The sequence below is a fragment of the Cyprinus carpio genome, chromosome B16, assembly GCF_018340385.1.
Source record: "Cyprinus carpio isolate SPL01 chromosome B16, ASM1834038v1, whole genome shotgun sequence".
Taxonomy (NCBI): Eukaryota; Metazoa; Chordata; class Actinopteri; order Cypriniformes; family Cyprinidae; genus Cyprinus; species Cyprinus carpio.
Window position 1 is genome coordinate 2509127 of NC_056612.1, and position 22920 is coordinate 2532046.

Here is a 22920-nt window from a genome sequence, read left to right on the forward strand (position 1 = left end):
CATCCTGAAGTATCAAACTGCCCTGAGGAGGACTAAACCAATTATTAAGCATGTGAAAGACTGGAATGATGAGTCCATTTTGTGCCTCCAGGGGTGATATGACTGTACAGACTGGGAAATGTTCAAGCAGTCCTACACCAATATTGATGAACTTACTGACGTTGTCAGTGGTTATGTCTCTTATTGTGTTAACAGTGTTATTCCTGAAAAATCTCTGACAATGTTTCTGAATAGTAAACCATGGGTAACTAAATCACTTAAGGTTTTGTTAATAAAAAAAGAGACTTGCATTTCAGGAGGGTAACCTTCTGGAATTCCATAGGTTAAGAAAGGAAGTTAAAATTGAAATAATGAAAGCTAAGCAATGTTATACTGGAAAGACTGAGAGGCAGCTAGCAGATAACAATTTAGGTTCTGCCTGGGATGGCATGAAAACTATCCCAGGCATAAAGAACAGTAGAAATCCGACGGTGACACTTAAAGGACATACTTGTGATAGCCAGCTTGCACTAGAGTTTAATGAGTTTTATTTGAGGTTTGAAACTCACCAGTGGAGAAATAAAATTTTAGAGATAAAAATGTATTTATGTGATGATGGTCTTGCTCCTTTTGATGTATGTGATGTGGTTAATATGTTCAAACACTCTGAAGTTAGGGAAAAACCTGGTCCTGATAACATATGTAGTACTGTACTTATTTCTTGTGCTGAGCAGCTGGGCTCTATTTTTTATTATATTTTCCAGTTTTCACTCAATCTTTAGAGAGTGCCAAACATTTGGAAACAGTCTACAGGTCTAAGGAAGTAAAACACATGCCAGAATTTTATTCGTGGACTTTTCATCTGCGTTTAATACCATTCAACCCCTCATTTTAGTTGACAAGCTTTTAACTTTTGGTCTTGATCTTAATTTAGAGTTAGATTTTGTATTTTTTAACAGATAGAACACAGCGAGTAAGGGTGAATGGGCATTGTCAAAGGAGATGTCATCATCAGTGGGGTCTCCTCAGGGATGTGTCCTTTCTCCTCTTCTTTACATTCTTTATACTAATGATTGTCGTAGTCAACATGATAACTGTCAGGGGTTGCCATGCGAATAAGTTCGAAGGAATACGTAGGAGGCAGATATACAACAAACAGAGTCTTTTAATAAATCCACTGGGAAGAAATGAAGAAAACAACCACTTTTGGAGACAGGAAAAAGAAACTTAGGAAAGGCAGGGCTATTTATACTGAACCAAACGATGGATTGATAAGATAATAAATGGACACAGGTGGAAGCTCGAGTTCACAGGAGTAGACAGTGGAAGCTCGAGGACACAGGAGAAAAGAGTTTGAGTTGCCATGGCGCTCTGGAGGATGCTTTCGAGGAGCAGGCTCTGGAGGGCGCTCTGGAGGAGCGGGCACTGAAGGGTGCTTTGGAAGGCGCTTTTGAGGAGCCAGCTCTGGAGGGCGCTTACAGGGAGCGGACAATGGAGGGTGCTTTGGAGGAGCGGACACTGGAGGGTGCTCTGGAGGAGCGGGCACTGGAGGGCATTCTGGAGGAGCGGGCACTGGAGGGCGTTCTGGAGGGAGCTTTTGAGGAGCCGGCTGTAGAGGGCGCTCTGGAGGAGCGGAGTTCACTAACACGGGGGGCTCAGGAGATGAAGGAGGGCTGGACGGGACCAGCGGAAGCAAAGTAGACTTAGGAGACGATGGAGAGCTGGATGGGACCAGTGGAGACGAAGGAGACTCAGGAGAGCTTTCTGGAGTGGACTCTGGAGAGAGGATGGGGCTGAGAACTCGGGAGGTAGTGCCATGCCCAAAAGCACTGAGAGGCCAGTGGCCAGCGGGCTTGCGTCAACAGAGGCCGACGATCCTGGGCTGAGGATTAGGGCGGAGCTTTGGAGGACTCGGGGAAGTGCGGGAGGAAAGGAGGGAGCGGGCTCATTGGAGCAGTATATGGAGAGAGCTGGCTTGTGGTGAGCTGGAGCATCCACATGCTTCCGGATGGGAGGAGTATGAGGATCCTCCACATCTGCAAGGAACTTGGAACCATTTATCTCTAGTACCTAATTTATAAAATCCGCTACGGGTCTGAGGCAATCGTCAGGATCGTCAAGAATCTAAGCAAATTATCATCTTTTAGTCCCATCCGGAAGCATCCATTAATCATGGAATCGCTCCAACTCACCAGATGTAACACGCTCAGAAACTCCTCCACATATCGCTCCAAAGGCCTTCCCTCCTGCTGGAATTCCAGGAGAAAATCCTCAGTCCAGTTCATCTTCTTGTCTTTTGTGGGGCTGTCTTCTGTCAGGGGTTTCCAGGCAAAGGAGTTCGAAGGAATATGTAGGAAGCAGCTATACAACAAACAAGAGTCTTTTAATAAATCCACTGGGGAGAAATGAAGTAAACAACCACTTTCAACAACGGAGACAGGACAAAGAAACTTAGGAAAGGCAGGGCTATTTATACTGAACCAAACATGAGACTAATAAGATAATAAATGAACACAGGTGGAAACTAATTAACTAATCAAGCAACAAAGGAAAACTAGGACAAGGAAGGGAGAACAGAAACAGAACATACACATGACAATAACAGGTTTATTTTCAAATACGCCAATGATTCTGTTATAGTTAGTCTTCTTCATTCTGATGAAAATGGTCACGGCCCTGTAGTCAATGATTTTGTTCATTGGTGTGAAAGAGCATTTTTGCAACTAAATGTTACAAAGACAAAAGAAATGCTCAATGATTTTAGACATACATCTTCTGTTATTCAGAATACTGTTATTAAGGGACAGGCAACTGAAGTTGTGGAATCTTATAAGTATCTTGGCAGTTTGATTGATAATAAGTTGAAATCTGTAGCCAATACGGAGATGGTTGGTAAGAGAGCACAACAACAACAACTATATTGTTTTTGCATATTGTCAAAATTTCATGTGGATAAGACTCTTATAGCCCCCCCCCCCCACCTTTTTTTTTTATAAATCTTACATTGAGTCCATTTTAACATTTTCTATAATATGTTGATATGCCAATCTTAGGGGTTAGGCCAAAAATGTGTTGTCCAGAATAATAAAGGTTACCAGTAAAATTTTAGGTACTGAGCAGAGTAGTCTTACTGACCTGTATAATAAACACGCGGAAAGCTAACTCCATTTTATCAGCCAGTGATCATCCCCTGTACTCTGAGTTTGAGTTTTTACCTTCTGGTTTGCGGCTTAGATTTCCTTTAGTGAAGAGTAGTTGTTACAGCTGCTTATTTATTCCTACTGCAATATTCATGCTAAATGTAGGTAATGGTTAGTGGTAAAGTTATTTATTTATTTGTTTATTTTTTGGTGGGGTGGGTGAGGTTGTAAATTGTATTATTAGGCTTGTGTTTTCATATTATTTTTGTGCTTTTTATGTTTGTTTGTATGTCTCTTGCTGCAAAACTAATTGCCCCTTGGGGGGACATGAATAAAGATGAATGAATAATAAGAAGAAATGTTTCTACAGGTTTGCCATCAAAATGAATATAAAATAAAAAAAAAGAGTTATTTTAAATTGTAATAATATTTTCACAATATTACAGTTTTACTATAAAAATGCAGAGCATTAAAGGCTTAAAAAATATTAATGTTAATATATTTAATTAAATATAAACATTACAAGCAAACAGATCAAGTACTTTCAGAGTATTTTTCCTATATGCTGTGTTTTTGTGTAGCTGATTAACTAGTATTAACACCCATAAACACACTCAACCAGCTTGTTAATGTCACACAAGCATATACACACGCAATTAGAGATTCCAGCTCTTTACCAGCGAGCGTTTGTAGTCACAGGGAGAAAAAGCGCTTATAGAGGCTCTTATCTTAGAGGATGCATTAAGATATCGGAGCCTGATTGACAGCCTCTTCAAACGCACACATAAAGCGCTTTAATGAGCATTATGGAGTATGCTCACCTCTGACTTTAACAGAATTATAAACAATCCCACTTTATATAACTGACCTTACAGGTGATCTATTTTCCCCCTCCATATTCATATGTGAGATTAAGAGAGCATTAATATTAATGAGGAGTGATTTTCCTAAGTAAATAAGCTGTGTGTCATCAGAAGGTGAGTACTGAGAGCTCTCTCTGTCTCTCTGTGTGTGTGTGGTTAAGGTTTAAGTAGAGATATAGCGATGTTACAGCTCACAGAAATACACTTTACCTCACAATCCTCACAAACAGACCTAAACTCTTATCAGAAGTACCATAGTTGGGCCCTTTGCTCCTGAAGAGACAGAATCGAGAACATATCAGCAAAATCCTTAAAAAACACCACTTATATGGCTCTGTGCTCTTTGTGGTGATCAATATATCCATCAGTGCTGTTAATGTGTTATAGCACAGTAACAAAGTAACAATTGACACTTTCTGCATTTGTACTATAACACCAGAACTACATTTCAAACAAAAGTAACAAAGCAGCATAATGTGTTTATGAGTAACACAATTGCATAACCTGTTACTTTAAAAGAAATACTTGCACAAACCAAACACAAAATGATGTTGAATTTATGTTTTTTACAACACAAACCTATTTTTGCCCGAGCAGTGGCTTTGAGGATAACATTATGGTCTCATGTATTTAATGTCTGTGTCACATAAATGGGGTGTAGATTAAAAACGGGATCTGTCTAGGCCAAGCCCGTGGGACACACAGAAAGGTTACTAAATGTATCACTCCACCTTCTGCTGGAAGATTTAAATATGGAGTTATAGTGTGACTGTAGTCTCGAGAGAGCAGTGCATCCACCTCTTTGGGTGTACATATCCCACAACTCATCTATAACACGCACTCGCAGAAAGAATGATAACTACTGTATAATGATAACCACATCAGCGTCTACACCAATTTATGCTAATTTGGTGTTATTTTAAGCCGGCACTGCAGTAATGTTGTTCTAAAAGCGATTCCAACAATATTGGTCCTCAGTGTTATAGTTGTGGTGTGGACTTTGCTGTTCTCACAGAATCAGAATGATTTAAACTTTATAATTACAGTTATCATAACAGCAAAAGCTGAATGATGAAGTCAAATAAAATTAAAATCACAGTATGGCTTTGTGCAATGGTCCAATCCAAAAGTCTGTGATTACAAATGAATATATTTGTGTGTTTCAGAGTGAAGTGCAGCACTGTGTTCATTTGCACGTGAGCAGCTCATGATAACAGTGATTTCAGTGTCTCGGATCGGCTTGGTTCACAGTAAATGTTTTTTCCCAAATTGTGCAGCCCTAGTAACAGGCCTTAAGTCTTTATGAATGGCAATTTTTTCCATGTGGGATCAAAAATGATATCATACATCAATATTTTTAAGGTATTGTGACAACACTACTATGAACTAGACTTTACAAACTTTGTTGCAGACAAGCACTTCCATTGTAGGCAGCTTTATTTGCTGTTTAGTTATTTCACAAGTAATTCTGGTTGTTATAAAACATTTTGCGTTGGATTTCTGTGATACATAGTGAAAGTGAAAGTGAAAGTGACATTCAGCCAAGTATGGTGACCCATACTCAGAATTCGTGCTCTGCATTTAACCCATCCGAAGTGCACACACACAGAGCAGTGAACACACACACACACTGTGAACACACACCCGGAGCAGTGGGCAGCCATTTTTATGCTGCGGCGCCCGGGGAGCAGTTGGGGGTTCAGTGCTTTGCTCAAGGACACCTAAGTCATGGTATTGAAGGTGGGGAGAGAAAACTGTACATGCACTCCCCCCACCCACAATTCCTGCCGGCCCGAGACTCGAACTCACAACCCTTCGATTGGGAGTCCGACTCTCTAACCATTAGGCCACGACTTCCCCATATATGGTTACCATATAAAATATATAAAATTACTCACACCGTGATATAAGATTTCGGTCATACCACCCACTGCTAGCAGATGGTTAACCACAGCAGCCTGATAGATTTCATGCATAAAAACCACACTCGTATAGAGAGCTAAGATCTCTATATAGACATACACATACATGCATCTGCTCCCATGTTTCCAGCATGCAGGTGATGTAGCAGTGGGCTGAGTCCAGCTGTTTATTGATCCATCTGTCTGTCTGCACAGGTCTGGATCAGTCAAATATATCACAGACACTCTTCTGGCACTACTGTGTAACTAATGAAACCTGGACACAGTCAACACCAGGCACATGGATCCAATAACCCCCCCGCTGTCGGTCCTAACCACTGGACCTGTGTGAACATCACCACTGCTTACACAGCACAATAACATGGTGATAATCAGAAAATATCTTTCACCTTGCCCTTAAAGGGGAAAACAGCAGCGATGTACGACAAGTCTTCATAAATGACTGCAAAATCTGCATGGTTATGACATTACAACCATGAACTGGGTTGAAAATACTGATTTCCAAATCTTTGTAACAGACTGACATTGATTATTAAATCTTAATGTTGATCTTTTAGTCTAGTCAAGCCCCCTATATTTCTATAATGTTTTATAGAATACAGATTGTGTCAAAGCAGTTACACAGTGATAAACAGGAAAACGGCAGAATCAATTATAGGAACTCAACAGAGACAAGTCTATGCTGCTTTCAGTTTATGTGCATTATTATCTGTAGCACACCAGCTGTGCTTTGTTATTTTTGAGAAATATTTAAAACAATGTCTTTATGTTGTTTCCAAATTAATTTGGAGACTCAATATAAAAACATACATGATTACAAATTTTGAGGTTAAGTGCGATCAGTCATGATCAGTTACAGAAATTAGTGATTCATTTGTCTTTTTTCAACCCAAAGTCCTAGACTATATACAATTCTTTCTTGATTATATATAACAATCAAAATTAAAACTTCAATATTATAACGTTTCCTGCTTAATTTACAGCAGATATATATATCTGATATATAAAAGAGATTCTTAAGAAAAAATGACATTTTATACATCATAATTTCCAAAGTATTCATATTTTGAAAATGAAAGAAAGAACAAATTGCAAATTGAATAAAATTATGAAATCTGTATCAATCTAAAGTGACAGAAAACATTTCGGAAAAAAAGAAAAAAAAAGGAAAGAAATATAATCTGAAAATGTTTTAGATACATCTTTAATATTTTGCAGCCTATTTTTAAATATATCACAATTCAGTATGACATCTACTCTAAATAATACCCTTAATTCTATGGCTCAGTTATTTTTGTCTTTTGATCTTGCTATTAAAGGGAGAAAAAATAAATAAATAACATGCCCATTAAGTATTTCATGAATGACATGCTGGTAACTATGAGAGCGGTAATTTACAGCAAAATCATCTGAATATATTATCTTATTTATTTATTTTGGAAAGGCACATCTTCGGTGTTCTGCCTCCTCCTTTCCATCCAAATAAAAATGTGTTAAAAAAAAAAAAAAATTCAATATGGCTTTCAGGTCCTAAGGCTCAGAGAAAGGGTGTAAAATTTGAATCAACCTCGACTGACATCACAAGTAGGCTCGCTGGAACCTTTAAAAACATTTTCCAAGTATTAAAGTGCAGCACAATTCCTCTGACAAAATGTAATGAGCATATGAATGTGCTCTAGTCTCATCTAGTGCGTCTAAGTGCATCTTCAAACGCAGCAGCCGGACGGCACACTCGAGCGGTGTTTGAATGTCAGTCTCTGTGGGGGCTCTAATTGCACACCCACTCCAGCTAATAGGGCAGCATCCAAAAGTTTAGTGCTGCATCGCCTTGAGGTTTCATTTCAAAGCGTCCGCACCCATTCGGCCCTCACAGGTACGTCTCCCACCGGTGTTTACCATTCTCTCAGAAAGCGCCGCTGCTAGCATAGGTGGCTGACCTCAATTTCTCTCACTTTTCTCTCCTGTGAAGCCGGTGAATAACTGCTCATAAATAACACCGCTTTGTTTGGCTGCGTCCGAGGCTGGCTGAAGAGAGACCGCTCTGAATTTCTTAGTCTTAAGCAGAAGTGCGACGCAGGTTCTCTATGATGGGTATAAAATACGCAGGAATGCGAACGCTGAATAGATTATTCTATTTATTCTCAGACCCGAAGTGTCGACTGTCCAGAAAAAACCTAGATCTTTAAATAGACCCTTGCGCCCAACTCTAATGGTGAAAACGGGCTTGGAAAGCTCAGTGTGAAAGCGTACTTTGATATGTTACCTGTTTCTCACACTGGCCGTAGTCCAGACTCTGGTCGACCTGAAAGAAGGACAGCTCTCCTCGGTTCTTGGCCATCTCGATCAGACTCATGGAGGTGCGGACATGTACAAACACCATCACCTAAAACAAACAGAGAGTACAGCAGCACTTGGTTAGGTTACGTTTGGGGTCTGGAAATCAACTGACAGTGAGCTGGCTGAAAGAAACTGAACTTCATAAATGACTAGAATTCATGCTGCTTCAGCAACCCTCTACGGACACCTTGGCAATTGAATTGCCACTGGCTAGTAAATTTTTTAGTTCACTCACCAGACAGATGGCACAGTTTTTTAAATATCTGAAAGTACACTCTTAACATCAGTCAGTCAAGCATTATAATATGATAATCAAGTATTATTTAATGATATAAGTTTTCTAATTAGAATTAAAACTTGATAACCATGTTTGAATGCATATTAGTCATTTTAACTGAACATTTTAACTGGACTGGTGGTGGTGCTTTTTTGGTAATTTAGTGTTTCTGTAAAAAAAAAAAAAAAAATTGGGAAAAAACTAACAAAAATACTGATAAGGTAATAATTATAAGAACTATAAAACACACTAAGGATTACTTAGGATTAATGAGCCTTTTGGAAGGCCAAACAAAGTAGTTTCTCTTTCACAGTGAAACACAGCGTCTATACGACATGATGGTGGCGGCAACAACAATACTACAACGAGAATAAAAGGTGCGCCTTCTTTCTTTGCGTGACAATCTGGGCGGTGATATGCAAATCTTCCCACATACTGATGTAGAGATGTGGGGGCGTGTAAGAATGAGCCATTTCAGTGGGGCGTGGACGAGTCTCAACTTTTATAAAGAATATCTCTTTGCAACTTTACAGATCTTCTTTATTCACCAAGAGCTTGTAACACTCCAAAGAGAAAGGAAAATTTGAAATTGCATCATATGACCCCTTTAAAATGTGGTAAAGATTTTGGTTGAAAATGAACTGCTAATGATTTTGATCTAATGAGCAATTTACATGACATCTTTTTATGCATTTTGGCCTTTCATTTACACAACAACAGCGGGTAACATTTTATTTTAAGGTGTCCTTGTTACACGTTACATGTACTTACTATATATTAACAATACATTTGCATAATTACATGCAAGTAGCGTAGGCCAAATCCTTATCCTAACCATATAGTAAATAATATTACTTGGTACTTAAATGTATAATTACACTGTAACAATGACACCTTAAAATAAAGTGTAACCCAACAGAATTTTGGGGGCCATACCAGTATCCATGCAAACTACAAAAACAAAGATTGGTGAAAATGGTGATGTCATGTGCATGGCTATTAAATTTTTCACATAGTGATTTTTCACAAAGTGACATTGCCAACCATTGGCCTGGCATGCATTTAGTTAACATTTTAAGGCATTTTCACAGAAAAGGGATCGTTTTGACACTAAGGAAAACATTTTAGCTCACAGTTGTGTAAACCGTAAGTAGGGAGCTACTAGAAACTCAAGACATAATGCTGTAATTCACTTATTCAAACCCATATATAATATAAAGATGCACCAAATAAATGTCCATCCTATTTCACATGATGAAGCCACTTTCCTGGCCTTGCCACTGCACTAAACTGCTTATTAATACTGTGCTTTTCAGTACTGAATGAAACATACTAATAAAAACTTTTTTTCTTCTTTATCACAAACTCAGTATTATGCTGGTTCTGTTACATGCAAAATTGAACCAGTGCATCTGGCCTCTAAGTACATCTGGCCAAGTACAGAAGCCCCATCCACAGTGAGCAGCATCAGATGTGCAGAAGGGCAGAGCGGCGTCTATGTGCCATATTAGTCAAAGGACAAAAGAGGGTTGTAATTTTCCTATTACACTCAGGCTGCCCTTGCAAAGCAGTCAATACGTCAGACAAAAACAATCAATAACAGAAAACCAAGACAGTTATGAGATGGCAAAAATACCTCTCTCTCTCTGTGTTCTCACTGTCCTTTAACTGAAAAAACTGACAGTGTGAGAGACACTAGAGGAGAAAAAAATTCTGACCTACTGTTCTCTTTGCACATAATATTTTAAAATATTAATTCCCTACAGAGTTGACTTTTTCTCTACTATGAACATGCAGTTGACGTCATTTTTGTTTACCAACAATCTTCAACATAGTTTGTGTACCACAGACGAAAGTCATATTGGTTTAAAATGACACAAGGTTGAGTAAGTAATATATTTTTTCTAGTTTTGAATGTAATATATATTATCAGTTTCAGTGAATTCAATTAGTTTTTTTTTCTTTCTGTTTTCTATAGCAAAAAAAAAAAAAAAAAAAAAAAAAACCCTTTAAACTAAATTAAACATTCAAGAAATAGTAAAAATAACGAATTCTGAGTATGGGTCACCGTACTTGGCTGTATGTCACGTCACTTTCACTTTCACTAGTTATTAGTTTGGGTAATGGTTATTGGGTGTGTTATATTTTTCATTTTGCTTAACTCTTCCATAACAAGAATAACAAAAATACAATTTTCACAAAAACGTAACATGTCTACGAAAGTACTTCTTGTTAAATATTTATGTGCTTATTATTTGGTTTCTTCCTTTAATCAAATGAAATATGTACTAGCATTATGCTAAAAATGTAAAATGAAACAAACAAACATTACACTGAAAAAAGTACGTACATGTATTATTATACATATTATAAATACATATTATTACGTATTATTATTAATTTTTTTTATTCTTTTAATTAATTTAATGACCCAAAGTTAATATATATATATATATATATATATATATATATATATATATATATATATATATATATATATATATATATATATATATATATATATTTCTTACTATTAAAATTATTATTTATTATTATTTTTTTTTAATACAACAAAATTGAAAAAAGAATGAAAGTAATAATTATAATCTGTATTTAATGATCTGATTACATTTATTCATTTATTTTATTCTGTTACCACACAAGTCATCTAATAACTACTACTATGTCCAAGAATAAAATAAAATAAAATAAAATAAAATAAAATAAAATAAAATAAAATAAAATAAAATAAAGCACAGTTATATGCATTTGACTAAATAAATGAGCACCACTCCAGACATGCCACAATGAGGGTTTGAAGCCAGAGGAGAAGTGTTTTCTGTGCCACACTGAATTGCTCTGTGTAGATGTGCGGAGCGCTGTTGTTCCGTTTGTTTTGGGCTGTATTTTGCCATGGTCAGTACCTGGAAAGAGAGCCAGCACTTTGGCATTCATCACAATTGTTTGGGCCTGTGGATAATTGGTAGCTAATTAATTCATGATTGCTAATTTAAGAACAGCCTTCCAAAAAACACAAACATGTCCTTGACCACCTGCCAACATGTTTCTCACCAGCGCTAACCGCAATCTGCTCTTCCTCAGAACACAGCGAGAGTAAGAGAGAGAGAAAGGAAAATGTGGTTATTGGGGCCGGAAGGATGTGGAAACACTCTTTAGAAAACAGATATAATGAGAAGATCGCTGTGACAAAGAAGAAAAGTCATAAAAGAACAATAAATGACAATGAAGGACAATGAGAGGCATGAAGGATTTATTTGGCATTGACTGACTGTACTTCAGTGTTCTTTTCAATAATTGCTCACGGCCGCAGGGTGTTTTATTGTTCATCCTACAGAAATACCTCTCTTCCTGAAATAACTCCAAAACTGTACTTTTATTTAAGGCAACGCGTTCTCACTCCCAACGTTTCACAGATGGACTCACTGGGTGATTACCAGGTTATTGATCTGTTGCAGAACATAGATGTGATTTTGCGGGACAATGCAGGAGATGTGTGTGAGGGATAAGTTTACTACTATTATACTATGTATAAACACACACACTGTGCACTAGAACTACAAGCTCGATTTGAAGTTTATTAGTGTTATTATTTGTGTAAACAGACACACACACAGACTTATCTGATTGGTTTGATTTGTTAATATATCGTAACGTCTATTTGAAAACTTACTTTGATGTTTTTGGAGATGTGAGCTCCAGGACATCAGCGGATGTTCATCGCTCATAAACCCGCTGAGAGCAGCCTCTCTTCGGCCAGATCTTCTGGAATCTACCGCTGGCTCTGATGTCTCTATAGTGGTTAAACATGAGATATCATTTGTTTTGGGGAAATCTAACGGGCAGTCTTTGATCTCATTAATCTATTGTCTGTTCAAGAGGCAATAATTTTGGTCAAGGTTTCATAATGTTATCTTTTATATAACTTTAATGATGTATATCAGAGAGTTACAGAATCTCTGTAATTTTGACTGAATTGCCAAGCAACTGTTATGATGGCTGCTGTTGTTTATTAAAGATTATTATTCAATGATTAATATTTTATATACTGTAAATAATAGTAGTATTTAATTAGAATATTTAGTATTGGGAAATGGTGTGTTGTTGTGATGATGATGAGTTACATTGCTCTAAAGAGCTGAGTCAGCACTAAAGACTTTTAAACTGAGATTTAAATCCATGGCGGAAGAAAGTAGTTCTGTACAAAAGAGGGTTTTTAAAGACACTCCTTCATTGTCTCTTTTTTATTTACACACTTTGCCCTCAAACTGTTGTATAAATGCAATATCACACTCATAGCTGAGCAATATGGCAATATGACATTTAATGAGGTCCGCATTGATACCTTAGCTCAGTCTAGGTCTGGGCGATAAATCGATTTTATCGATTAACACGAATGTGTAGTTTACATCGGTTTGTTTGAATGAAAATTGGTTTTCTTTTTAACATCCACCAACGCTCCACTCAGGGCTCCCGTAGTTACGATGGGGCTCAACCCTCCCCCAGCGCATCTGCCATATAGAGACATGCTGCCGAGAAGAGTAAGTTTCTACAGGGCGGGGAGTGGAGCGGTGTGATTTTGACTGGAGCGAGAAGTGGATTTTTTAAAAGACAGAGCGTCATGGTTTTCACTTGCTCTAAGAGCGCTCCACCACCACTCCATCATGAGTACAATTCATGCCAACGGCCCGTAATATAACTGCATATTTAGCAATAATTCACATGTTAAACATATTTATCTATAGCTTGATACAGATGGATGATACAGATAGTTCTCAAGGAGTTTGTCTGTTCCTTTTACTGAATATTTTCGGCTTAAAGCATGATTTAAACAGATACAGCACATTCACACGCAATCGCTTTCGCAATAATGCATTCAAACAAACGTAATCTTACAGTACTACTTCATCTGTATCTGATTTTGAATGAGCAGAAATCTGTAAGAAATGCATCGATCTGTAGATAAAATAACTGACAAAAATTAACTGCTATTTTCATCACAAACAAAATTTGCACAGCAGAAAGCAGCAATTATAACTTTTAATGCTGACAATGTTATTAGTTTGGCATGTGGTAGGAAACACACAATAGTAGGCTATTGTGCTTAGGCTATTGTGGTAGTTTGCACACAATAGCCTAAGCCACTTTGAAACTCTAATGTTATTTTATTTATTTTTTATTTTAATATAGGCTATGTTATGAACATAACATTTCAAACATACTGAAATACTTTAGCCACGGAGCGAAGGCGGAGCGGTGTTTCTGGTATCAGTGAGCGTGGAGTGGAGCTGGAGTGGAGTGATTATTGTGTGGTGATTATTAGGTGGTAAATTTTTGGAGCTGGAGTGGAGTGATTTTTTATTGTTCAGAGTGAGGTTGACGTTTCGCCCTACAAAATGAACAAGACTGCGGCAGCACAAGCACAGCATATCCACCAAAAAGCAACCTGCAGCAACGCTCATTGCGCAGCTCACCAAGCTTTACTTTTGTGGCTCGCATGGCAGTAAATAATACGATAATATGATCATGCAGTCAATACAAATATTTAATAAAAACATTAAAGACGAGCAGGGCTGTAACATAACCCATTAAAAAACGCATGCAATGTCTACACCGGGCACGAGTGGCGCGATCCGACAAAAGACAATAGAACCCAGTGATGTTGTCTAAACTGGACGCGGCGTGACACGGCGTGATACGACACGATCCCCATCAGTAAACTGATGCTCGTTCTATTTATGATGAAATGTTCTGACACTACGTTCAGATGATTTGCAACTGTAGTGTGAGGTCAAGTTTAGACAGACTTTTAGCGCAGTGGGGCACGGAATAACAACTCTCGCGTCCAGTGTAGACACAGTTAGACAGTGTCTGCTCTATTTACAAATAATTTATATAAGAAAAAAATGACTCTGCGTAGTTGCCAGTTTAATCTTAACAGCTCTTATTGCCGAATGGATGGTTAGATGCATGATGGGCTAGTATTAAATAAAATAAAATAAAAAAATAAATAAAGGTCTTTCCAGCATAATAATGTTACTGCTTTAAAAAAAAAATAAAAAAATCATCTTCTCAGTTATAAATTTGACTGGTAAGTAATAAATAAAGAATTAAAACTAGTTTTGAACAATTTCTTTGTCATTTGAATATTGTAGGGGGGCAAAAAAAATCGATTTAAATTGTAAATTGGATTTTTGGTGAAAAAATCTGGGATTTTTTTTTTTTAGGCCATATTGCCCAGCCATAGCTCAGTCCAACTGTAATCAGCAGAAAAATCCCTCTCTATAAATGCATTAATGGTTATTATCCCAGACAGACACACAGAGAGATACAACTGTTTACTACTAACCTCACTGAATGTGTGTCCAGAGAGTCTGATCACTTTACAATCTAAGTTTAAATGCACTCAAGACACACTGTGATGAAATAAGATCACTGAAAAATCATTTGAAAGTGGTCTGGTATGTTTTTGACCACATTTAATAAAGGTGTGAATGCAAATACATTTGCGGTTCCCGCATTCAGCTGCTAGTTGATTTGAACACTGTAGACAGCATTTACATGAAAAAGTCCACAACTTGAGTTAGTTTTAATGAATGCACCAGCACATTAAAAAAACACACACACACACACACACACACACACACACACACACACACACACACACACACACACACACACACACACACACACACACACACACACACATTAGGAGCAATGTATTATCATGTCTGGTTAAGAGCTTTGGTTATAACCAGCTTTCTGCTAATGATGTAACAAAACAACTCTGTGTTGGACACACAACAGAATTACAAGAAACAATATTAGTATAAAGGCCAGAAAGAACACAAAAACATATAGAGCTCTTAAAGAAACATGGTGATGGGAAAAACTGATATAGGAGGCAAAATTACATTTAAATGCTTTTCATAGTTATTTCTTTTCTCAAAATGTCCACAGTACCCTTAAAGAGACATAACGGACAGGACCAAAGATGAACTAACTGCCTCTCAGTGACCAACATCAATGAACTTGCATTACGATGACACCGAACAAGAAATGGAGATGTAAATCTAATCTGCACCCAGTTCATCTTCTTTTGTCCATTTGCATGCCACTTGAGTTCGTGAAACTTGAATTTGCACATACAGATAAAATCACTCAAACTATTCATCTTGTCAGCACATGCATGGAGATTGAATTCCATCTCTCTCTGGCATTCCTTTATATTCAGACTCTCTCAGATGGCGCAGACTAGTCTTACTGAGGTCCACAGAGACCTCTTGAGCAAATATTATTTATTAGACTTTTTTCATCATTGCAAAGCTGTGAGAAAGCACAGTCTACAGTAACTGCTGCCTCCGTAAGCGTATTAAACCTCCATCTGCCTCGTGTCTGCCAACCACTGGCCCGACAGGGGGGCTAAGGGGGCATTTCATAAAGAAAATTCAATCCATCATGCTCCCACATGAAATTAATATATGTCACAGCCACTTCTGACAATTTAATATCAAGCTGAGAGAGATGCTCCCCACTGTACACTGCTCTGGTGCTGCGCCTGCCATCTCTTCAGCTCACTTCCAGTTTCAACTCAACAAATCTCATCCCATTTCACTTTTAAATGATTTAGCATTTAGTTCGAAATTCAATTTAATGGTTGGAGCACATTAAATCATGACTCTTTCAAAAGAACTGATTTTTTCCCAAATTGTAAGGGGTGGGAACATTAATCCAGTTACAATAGCTGCTAGAGCATTAATAGTTCCATCTCTGAAATCTGACTGAATGAGACACTTTAGAAGCTGCTGAAATAAAGCTGTATATACGCCAACCTGTGACCAGTTATAAACTGAATTCTTATTAATGTGGCAAGCTGCTACACAATTTCTTTATTATTATTATTATTATTATTATTAAATAAAATAATAATAATTATATGGAGTTTGTACAGATTTGAATACACCTCTAAAATTAATTACTTTTATAATTAAATGAAAAAAAAAGTAATATACTAAATATATTACTACATTAAATATATCTGGGGGAGCATTTTGTCATTGTTATATCTATCTATTATGTATATAATACTTAAAATCTATGAATTAATATTTTTTACCTTTTCTTTTTACCTTGAAAAATATATTTTTTCTTTTTAGAAAATAATTGTCACTAGGTGGATTACTTGAAGTTTAAACCATATGACAATATGTATTTTTTCACTTAAAACCTTACTATTATGTATGTATTTATTTATTCATTAATTTTTTTTTTTTTTTTTGCTTATAAAATGCTATCTTAAATAAAATATCACATTATATGAAATGATGTTATCTAATGCAATGGCATTAGTAATTTGAAGTGTTGTTTTCGTGACTTTAAGTGAAATTTTAAGTGTTGTTTTTTTTGGGCTTTTTTTCTGTATGCGGAATGTCCTTTAACTAAAATCTAAAGGTCCTCTAAATCGGTGGACAGTGTGAGATTAGATTAGACCATATATACTGCACGACCAGGACATGCAGTTAAATGTATAACTCATGTACTTTTAGAGCAAGAAAGAATATGGACAGAATCTAAAAACCACACCAAAAAAACACAAATAAATCCAACTGAAGACACACAGAGCATTTGCAAGGTGGGAGGTTATGTGGTGGTAAGAGTGGGGTTGTTTGGAGATTTATGAGATTTAGAAATTGAGTTCAAGATGAGGCACAGGGCACAATATACCACAGCTACCGCAGAGCCTGTGACCTTCAGCGCTGAAATACAGGAAAGATGATTTTCAATTAAACCGCGAAACCTTCCCGAGAAGGCCTTGCTCACGGCCTTTCATTGTGTTTCTCCTTGAGAAGACACTTCCTGAACATACTCAAAAAGACAAATGACGATCAGGTGCACAGATCAAAGACAGCGATACATACAGAATGTGGACATGCGGAAATGAGAAATGAGGTCACCACGTCCCGTAACACTGACACTCTGTCCTCAGGACATAACAACCCCAACTTGGATACATTTCTCACATTGTTGTTATTTTTAGTTACTGAACCAATCAACAGATTAGTACCAACACTGCTAGCATGTGTTGATTTCTTCTGTAGGATTGAGTTCTGTAATAAGGTGAGGTCTGAGGTGTCGATTAGGAAGAGGGGTGGGAGTGTTAGGATTTGCGGGCAGAGGCTGGGGATTTCAGGTAAGGCGAAACAAATGATATGGACTATTATATTGTATTACTTTTATGTGCTTTTTGGAGCTTGACAATTTACAATTACTATCCTCTCATCCCCCATCCTGGTGTTTCATGGATGAAAACATACTATGTGTTTGGAGCAGGTGAACTATTGAATTCATATTACTCCCGCAAAGCACAAGTATTTTACATCCTGGCCACTTTAATAAAGAAATTTGAGATTATAAATAAAAACAGTCAATTTTGGTTGAACAAGTAATTTCAACATAAATTACATTAAACCAACTTAAACTGCCAGTAGGTGGCGACAAGTCACCGTCATAGTGAGTGATCCATTCAGTCATTCATTTCAATTGATTCGTTCCAATCATTCTGATTCATTCAGAAACTAAGTGACTATCTTTATGAATGAGTCACTGAATCACTCGATTCGTTAAATTTTTTTTTTTTAAAAAGTCTGAAATCCATTCAGAGTGCATGCTGTCATTAGTGAAATCGAGCCAAAACAGCATCTATTTTCTAAATGCATGTTACTGATCTTATTGGGAATGTTTTATACATGCATATGCTGCTTGTTTTTTGACCTTGTAATTTTTCATCAAAATATAATTTCTTTATCTTCCAGACCTCTCTCAAGTGATGTATGCAGGACTTCCCTGCCTCCGATTTTAAATGCAAAACCTACATCTCAAACTCCAATTAACAACTGCTAGATAAAACCCCACCCTACACTTAGAAACAAAACAACAACAGCTGTAAATGTAACAGTATTTTACACTGAAATTACAATAAATTTAATGTTAATGTTCCATTTCATCATATCTTTTTTAAAAAAGGGCATCACCACTGGGTGAAGAATTGCATTGGATTTGCTCATTCTTAGTGCACATGATCTTTTGTTGGGAGGCAGATGAGTTTAGATCTAATTCAGGGTGACACAGGAAGTGGACTGAGTAAGATCACAATCCAACCTCCTTTGTGCCCATGACACCTCACTCAACCCCACACTCCAGTCATAATTTATATAAACAGTCTGCTAGATGACAAAAAGTTCTTCAGCACACACTGACATTACCCGGTGACCCGCTCTGATCTGCTTCAGGACTTTCTCATAACAAACCTCCTCCATGTCATGTAGCTGCTGGACCTGTGACAAGAACATAACAATTACAAAGCGTTTTCATATTTCTGACTAAAACATGATTGAACAATTCACTGTATTTGGCATAGCTCGAGATTTCTTGGCTGCTGCGTACCTTATTTGTAGTCTTTATGCCAACAAAGCTCTGGCCAAGTGGAATAGGACGAAAGCGACCATCAAAGTAGAACAATCCAATGAAAGGGTTCACATGCAGGAAAGACGCCACATCCAAGTCATTTGGCAGGATTGCTGAGAGACCAAGTATGCGAATCATGCTCTGGGTCGACTCCACCTAGAGAAAGATGGTTACATGGTTTTGAGTGTATCAGGAATTATCAGGAAGTTTGCACTGTTTTTTTCACTCAAATTTGCCACATTGGCCAACAAAAACCTGCTCGTTTGAAAGTGGTTTCTGTGGGAGCTGTGATTTATACATTACAACACTACTGAAAATAGACAATGAGTCTGCAAAATTTCCACTAACGTGACCTCACATTGAGAAAAAAAAAAAAAAAAAAAAAAAAAAAAAAATAGAAAATACATAAAATAATATATATTTAAAACAAAAACAAAAAAGGAATAAGCACCAACTCCAAGGTAGACACAGCTGATTATAACTAAATACATAAATTAATTTGTTGTTAAGAATAACAATAAACCACAAAATTAAAAATAAACCACATTTTTATATAGCTATCTTTTTTTTTTTTTTTTTTTTTTTTTTTTACAAATATTTTCAGTAATTAATGAAATATAAATATATTTAAAATTGGCATTTCCCTCACCTTTTACAGTACTTACTCCATCTGGAAATTTTCACATATACAATGCTGCCTTAGAATTTATATATATAAAATATACATATATATATAAAACAAGACTAAAAAAAAAAGAAAAACAACTAAATTGCAACAGCTTTAAAATGAAAAATGAAAACAGAAATTGTAAAATAAAAACACTATTCAAAATATTAATAAAAACTATAATAGTATACCAGTGATAGTAAAATAACATTGTTAGGGCTATGATGCCAAAAATCTAGTAAGGCAGCTGGTTTTGAGTTTCAGAACAGCGCTATTTTTACAGGTAAAATATTTTCATATTTGTATCCAACGCTGCAATTATATAATGAGGTGCAGGTGACAGTATCTGACAGCTGTCACAGTAATACTTCTTTTGACAAGCATCACCACTCTCACACTACCAGATGTGCTATTGTGCAGCCAGAATGAAAGTTCTGAAAAATAAACAGCTCAAATCTAATGACAGTCAGAGTGTGTGAGACAGAGAGAGAGAGACGGCTGTGCTATCTGTGCTCTTCCTGCGGTGCGGCTGACAGCTATGATTGGTAAGGCCTTTAATAAGATGCAGTAGCTGTCTGTCCAGGTAGATATCTAGATATCACACAGCTAGTCCCTATTTGCGGGTACACATAATGATGAAAAGATTCTCTCAGGCTCAGTGAGAGCTCAGGTCAACTCCGCTAGAGCGGCCGTTTGATCCGCTCATGGAGAACTGATCGCTCGTGTCATACACACATTCTGCTGTTGTGTTAGGGTTCAACTAAAGCAGAACTGTGCCATATATTTCAAACACACAAGGAAAAGAACCACATGCGGCAGGTCTAATTAACACTTTAAAATATAATCCAGTAGGAATTTAAATTCAAAAATATTTAAATAAACTCATAATTTTCACAACTCTATACAAATATTGTCACTAAAAGAGTTTCACAGTAGAGCAGAGGTAAAAAATTAAATAAAAAACTTAGACTTAAAACAATTAAAACACTTAGACCATTTTAATGATGTAAAGTTTGTCAAGTAAATTTCATTGTTTTACTTTATAACAAAGTCATTCTGAACTAATGTAAGCAAAGAACATTTTCAAACGCTGGCGTCCTCATGCAGCTTAACAGGTTAAAAAAGTAATTGCGACTTTCTAGCTCACAATTCAACTTTATTTCATAAAAATGTGACTTTATATCTTGCAATTGTGAATGTATTTCTCAGAAATGTGACATTTTTTTTTTTTAGTAGTGTCTTTATGGCTCACAACTGACCGTTCGCAGGGAGCTTGATTGACAGGGTTAAGCTGGAGGGTTAAGCTGTGCTGTTGTTGGCTGCCCCAGTAATGGTAATAAACTAAGGAATTCCTTTACGGTACTTGTTTTAAGTATCAGAAAATCTGTCATGTCCAGCGTTGTATGCATGGCTTGCAGTGCTTAAGTTAAAATACTGAGTGTGAAATAATAAAATAATATGTTAAAATGTGTGCTCTTATCATTCTGTGGACAAAAACCAATGAACTTCGCTCCAATCAGGAGCTGTATATGCACATGTGCGCTCATCTGTTTTCAATGCAGCCAACCTTGTGCTGCTTCATGTTCATTTATCACTTTAAATGAATATGAAAAGATGATTGGTTCATGTGTTTGAACTGAGGCAATACAGAGATCTGTCATGACACATTAAAGATTCACAAAACGGTATATATTGTTTGAATTTCTTTAAAAATGACAAATTTGAAAGCTGAGAGTCCTAAGACCTCTGCTCTGTCTTGTCAATTTCAACTTTAATTTCCACAGTGTAAATTAATTTCTTATTTTAAATTTAATCTTTCAACTACAATTCTATTGTTCCCTCTGTGGCAGAAATGGACTTACATTACAAACAGCATGGATGAATGATGTGTTACTGATAGTAAACTTTTTCAGACTGAAATCACTAACTCGAAGTATCAGCAATAATAAGAACATTGAAGCTTGATTTAGCAAACACAGAATATAAAATAATATATATAAAAAAGCCTTCTCTTGTACACAATGAGCCACATCTACAGTTGTTGGATGTTCTCCCATTTCCTCAGAAGGAGCTCATAATGATGCTGGCCTGTGGCAGGCAGAAGGGTCACGTATCTGGATCACCCTTATGGGTCCATCCTGCTCTTGTGCAGTCACCCGAGGACAACTAGATCTTGGATGGCCATCTGTCGTGCTGGTTTACTGATGCCTTCTTTATAGTCTGAACACGGATTCACTTCATAGTGTCTGGCAAAACTGGAACACGACGCAACTGCCTGCAGCACGCCAATGGCCGTCTCTCCTGCTTCAGGTGACATTTGAGGCATTATGAAACATACTGAAATCAGACTAGGCATGGCTTTGTTTTTCCTGAGATCTCAGCTTTTAAGAATCTTTTGAAAAAAAGTGAAAGACCAGTTTTTATTCCACCTGGACCTCATTGGTGAAAACAGTATCTTTAAATGATACGCAAGTAATTGACAATCCCAGTTTAAACTGTATTTTATGGAATGCCTCAGTGGTCAAAAGTGAAAATAAAATATGAGGTAAGGTGTAAAATAAAAGGTGTACAATATGAATCTTGAATCCTAAAAATACAACCGTTATCCAAAGTCTCCAACCTCCCCTAAATGGCTGCCAGGAGCTATTTTTTTAGGATTTGGCTCATCCCACTTTTGAAGCATACGGTGCTTTGTAGGGGTGTAAACCTTTGGGTCAATACTCTATTTTTAAGCGCATTCATAGGATTATGTAAATGCTTCTCTTAATGTGTCTTAGGTAAGAAAAATAAAAAGTCAAACTACTTTACACCAAAAAACTTGAATGTAAACACATTAAATACATGTACCTGGAATATAACAGACTGCAATGTGCAAATTAATTAATTAATTAATAATAATAATAATAATAATTGTGATAATTATTTTATTAATTAATAATAATAATAATAATAATAAAAACCTTGTGCCGTATTTTTCCTATTTTTTTTATTTATTTCCATGAGTTTTCTTGATCTGGAAATGAGCCATTAGCTATTATTAGCTATTCAAATAAGCTATTCAAAGTAGCTATTATTTTCCAGGTTTTCTATGACCGTGGAAACCCTTAGTCAGGAAACTAATCTTAATACTATTATATCCAAATATTACAAATATTATCAAAAATTATCTTATACATTCAGTTTCCTTAAGGTCTTGAATGCAAATAAGAAAAAAAGGGGAAGATTAAATGTTAATTGTTTTTGCTCATTGAAA

General features: G+C 36.6%; 1 protein-coding gene across 1 annotated transcript in view; it reads right to left on the bottom strand.

Moving 5' to 3' along the window:
- Positions 1-614: 614 nt before the first annotated feature.
- Positions 615-22920, bottom strand: part of LOC109094733 (activating signal cointegrator 1 complex subunit 3-like) — a 154284-nt gene continuing 131978 nt past the window's right edge. Inside the window, exons 11-15 of the mRNA XM_042740349.1 lie at positions 18980-19156; positions 18799-18870; positions 12210-12329; positions 8168-8287; positions 615-2340 (exon numbers count right to left, since the gene is read on the bottom strand). The gene's annotated coding sequence lies outside the window, so the exon portion shown is untranslated. The remainder of the gene's footprint in view (positions 2341-8167; positions 8288-12209; positions 12330-18798; positions 18871-18979; positions 19157-22920) is intronic.